This window comes from Bacillus rossius, chromosome 14 (assembly GCF_032445375.1).
Source record: "Bacillus rossius redtenbacheri isolate Brsri chromosome 14, Brsri_v3, whole genome shotgun sequence".
Lineage (NCBI taxonomy): Eukaryota > Metazoa > Arthropoda > Insecta > Phasmatodea > Bacillidae > Bacillus > Bacillus rossius.
Window position 1 is genome coordinate 28,844,451 of NC_086341.1, and position 4,864 is coordinate 28,849,314.

Below are 4,864 nucleotides of genomic sequence, written 5' to 3' on the forward strand. Positions count from 1 at the left end.
GTATATATCGTTAACATGTACTCCCTTTCACAACTCTGGTACATGGCACAGGTGTTCCCCATGCCAGCTGCGATTGCAGCTCAAATCAGGCAATACATTGGATGGTTTATCTGGAAAGGATTCCTCTTCAAGGTCAGCCGCGATCAGCTGACGATGCCTGTCAGTAAAGGTGGTCTCGGACTCATTGAGCATGAGCAAAAAGCACGAGCCTTGTTCCAGAAATGCGTCATACAACGTGTCTTACAGGGTGGTCGCTCCTCGGCTTTGTACACAGCCGCATGGGGCGCCAGGGAGCGCCTACCCCGACACTACAAGTCCGCCGCCGATCACCTTCGCACGACGATTTCCGAACTTCCCGAAGGTACGCATGTCTCCACAAGACAACTGTTTGGTTTCCAGCGACGAGCAACACCCTCTGTGCCGAATATTCAGAATAAGATCCTTTCTTTGCGTTGGCTGAACATATGGAAAAACGTTTCTGATCCTGAATTACCTACTCATCTCCGTGCCGAAGCTTTCACATTTGTCAACGACCTGACACCCACCCTTTATCGCAAGAAACGCATTGCGTTATCCCAGGATGACCACTGCGAACTCTGTGGCTACCGTGACACCGCCCTCCATCGCATATGTGCTTGCTCATTCTCGCGCCCCTTGTGGGAGTGGTGTAAAACCAAACTTTCCAGACTGCTCTGCCTACCTCCACGGGACGTGTGCGCGGACCGCATGTGCTACCTCGACATCACGGCCTTCCCTACCGTGAAGAGGCGGGCGGCTGTGTGGCTGATGGCGAATTTGATAGCTTTTGTGCTCAAAACTCAAGTGCCATACTTCTTGCGGGACTTCATATCCCAGCTACGACGTGACAGATGGTCTATGGTAAAAAACAATACGTTAAGAAGGAGGTTTGGACATTACCTTTTCATGTTTTGAAATTTGTACAGATGGTGTGGGACTGTGTTAATCCGCAGGGGCGAGGTATCAGTATCGTGTAACCCATTTGTGCTGACTGTAATCTGATGTGAGCTGTAATGTTATGTACATGCACATGATATCACAATAAACTAATGAACTAAAAAAAAAAAAAAAAAAAAAATAATGGTGAGCATAGTTGCCTTCCAAGCAATTGATCCGGGTTCGATTCCCGGCCAACGCAATACATTTTGTGTAATCACATAAATATTTTATGTACTTTTTACAAAACAATTTTTTTTGGAAACCAGATGCTAATAAATACTTTTTAATACTAAAAGAAAAACAATATTGGAAAGTTGTAAAACACATTGCAATGTTATTTTGCATATATGAAATACGAAAAACGAAAATTGGCAAATAATTTTCTATTTTAATTGATTTTTCTTTCAAGCATACATTTTTTTAAAAACCATGGAATATACAAACGAATATTCAATAATTTGACTTTATTTTGTTTTATCATGCTTATTAATGTGCGCAGTTAATACTATACAGCTATTCAGGAAATATATCATATTTAACTATTGGAGGTTCTGGGACAACACAAGGCATAAATGCCTGGGTAGAAATCTGAACCCAGTATCACTGCGAACAATATTTTGTACTGATACAGTTGTTTTTATGTAAATGTACAAATTTACAAATACCTGTAATTTTATATCTTCCATTTACACAAAAAAAATCGAATTATGCTTTTCAATTAAAACGAAAGCTCATTAATTTTTTTTCTTTTTTACATACGCCATTGCTTGTTACAATGTTTGTCATACTTCAATGAGAGACAAAAAAGATGAATACGCAAACACACATAAAACTAGCCAAAATCAGGCGAAGTCAAGACCACACAGAGAATTCCGTGAAATTAATCAGAAAAAAAATTTACATAACGGCGAACACAGTGGGTTGACAAGTACTAGACAGTTGCAAAAAGAACAGCAAATAAACACAAACCGACCGACCTTGGACAATTCAGCGACAAACAAACGAACCTAATTATAATACTTAACAGATAATGTGGACAACATGACAACACAGAGACGCACAGATGTGACTAAACGGATACTCTGACACCACAAAGAAGACAGCACCAGACGAACACAGTACTGGCTACCTAAGACTGAACAGTTGAGACGTTTTGGGACATGAGATCTGTTCTCGTCATCAGGCACAAACTTCATGTTATGGTGAAATGCTAGGTGTCGATACGTCTACCTGTAGATGTATTCATCTAGTACATCCTCGAAACTCTCGCTGAAGTTTTTAAGAGGCTGGTAGTCCTAGCAAGGCCCATAATTTATGACCACGGAAATGGTGTTTACGTATTTTAAAACTCATTAAGATCACGAATGTTTTGTAGCCTTTACATTGTGGCTGCCATAAGTGACTATCTTAGAAGTACTTAACTTTTAATTTTAAAAACATTTTATCTCCAAAAATATTTATTTTCTTCCCGAAAATTTTTGATGAATTTGTTAAATGTTATGCAGGGATAAGTACTGATAGAACCTACTTAATTAAAATAGTAATACTCAGTAATTTTACCAGTAAGCGATGATACCGCTGTACCGTAGAGCAAACTAGTTGTGTACAGTTTCAGTTGAAATGAAACGGTTTCGAGAATAATATCACATTGACATCACGTGAAACATCCCCCAAAACATTGTACAGTACAGCATTGCGATCAAATAAACACGACCTAACTGTGAATATATTGCACGTTAGTGCATCTCTTTCAATGTTGAAACAGTTATATTAGAGCCCTGCACTCGTCATAGAGGCTACTTTCATTTTTTTTTTTTTCAAAATCCCTAAATGCGTTAATTTTGGTAAATATATTTTCACACCATCAATCATATAGAAAAATTCCAAGGTTTCCAAGCGAATTATGATTTCCAACTCATATATATAGAATGTTGGTATGTATGACGTTGGTAAATTCCAACAACGTTTGACCGATCACCATGAAAGTTGTAACAACGAATTGTTTTTTTCATGGAGATGGTTTTTACGTGTGCTATCCATTTTTATGTAACTCGCCGCTCCATGGCGCTGCAGTGCATCAACTTTTAAACCGTTCATCCGATCGCCATAGGTAAAAACATAATCATAGGTCATAACATACAAAAAAAAAACCATGTGTCATTTCTCGAAGTCCACCACACTGTCACATAGCACTATCCATTTTGCGTTTAACTGCAGCTAGTTATTTATAAATCTTTCGCGTGAGCGCATGCTTATTTGAGTCGAATTACGAGGTGTTACTTCTCTAATAAATTATTATCGTCCATTCAGACGAAATGGGTAATTGTATAAAATATTTTGTTATGAAGTTTAAGAAATGAAGCTATATAAGAGCAAAACAAATATAATATAATTTGAGAACACGTCATGAAATAAAACATGAAATTAATATTTTTTAAAAACACGTGCGTTGGCCGGGAATCGAACCCGGATCAACTGCTTGGAAGGCAACTATGCTGACCATTACACCACCAACGCCACTTGAAGGCCTTGAAACGTGAATGTTGTTACATGGGAAGAAAGCACGCGCGTGGAAAACTGCTGTGCGCGATGCGCTGATGACTTGCGTGGAAAAAGGGAACAAAGACACGAGGTTTTACAGACCTGTTTGACTGCGTCAGCTCTTCGTTTTGTTACAGCGATTCCATATGTCTGAATGCTGGACCACAGTCGATACACCTTTACACACGGGTAGTTACACTTAAAACACAACATAAGACAACCACAGCGGCTTGACTAAAACGGACACTGTTATGTACCTATTTTAGTTGTTATAGTTCACGCTGATTTAAAGCTGCAGTATTTGGTAGTGTGCTAACATAAGGAAAAATTTCGTTTTTTACGAATATTAAATCTATAAAATCGTAGGAAATTAAATTGTTGCTCCTTCAGAAAGCGCTACTTAATGTTTATCCTGTATCTGGAAAAGGTGTGAACAAAGTCAACAAAACAAAATAGAATTCAGGTCAGTCAAGTCAACATACGCATTCTGTGAAAAACACTGCATAGCATTCACGTTGGCTAAGTTTCAATTAAGAAGTCAAATTGGTTCGACATTTTGTAATATGTAATTTTTGTTTTGCAATTTGTAAGTGTTCAATCAATCGGAACTGTTCGATTGCTACTTGTTTTCTTATTTCACTGGTACACTGGTGGAATAGAAGTATAAAATACCAATACCCTGATATTTTAGAATAATTGTTACTTCGTTTAGTAACACTGTGACTTTTTCTTAATAATAGATCTTTTACAATATTAAATCCATTTAACAAAATATATCGCACTTTCTTAGTGAAACTAGCTCTTAAGATGACAATGCACATTTGTTAAATTTATAATACATGTAATTACTTAAGGTTTCAGCAATATTAGGAAACAAACTGACATGTCGGAAATTTCAGCTACGTATTTGTCAAGACAGAAATGAAAGTAATGTAGTTAACAGAATCGGGCCACATGAGAGTTTTGTATGCATACAGTCTACCAATCAGAACTCGGCCTGAGTCTTCAACAGCGCTGTCACCCCTCGAGAGAAATAGTTAAGTGAAGTATGAAAAACGCTATTGTCATATCCTAGACCATTCACTAATTTTCATACTGGGGTTATTTCCGAATAGTAAGTAGCCTATACAACCCCTTAACTAAGGAATTCCTGTTAAGTGCACCGCAATGCGCTTCGCTCCGGAATTCAGACAACGGATGCTGAAACACTAAATCGAGATTTCTGTGGACCCTGGTATCTACTGATGCTACCCTAAAACGTATAGCTTCTGAATCGGGTTTTATATTGTTTGAACACAACATTTCTTCATAATTTTTAGCACGAGATCCAATGGAAATTGAGTCTAATATAGACGAGAAAAAAAAA

General features: G+C 37.9%; 1 non-coding gene across 1 annotated transcript; it reads right to left on the reverse strand.

Moving 5' to 3' along the window:
- Positions 1-3,402: 3,402 nt before the first annotated feature.
- On the reverse strand, positions 3,403-3,474 carry Trnag-ucc (transfer RNA glycine (anticodon UCC)). Its single transcript has one exon. It is a non-coding gene; the product is annotated as a tRNA-Gly (tRNA).
- Positions 3,475-4,864: the final 1,390 nt, after the last annotated feature.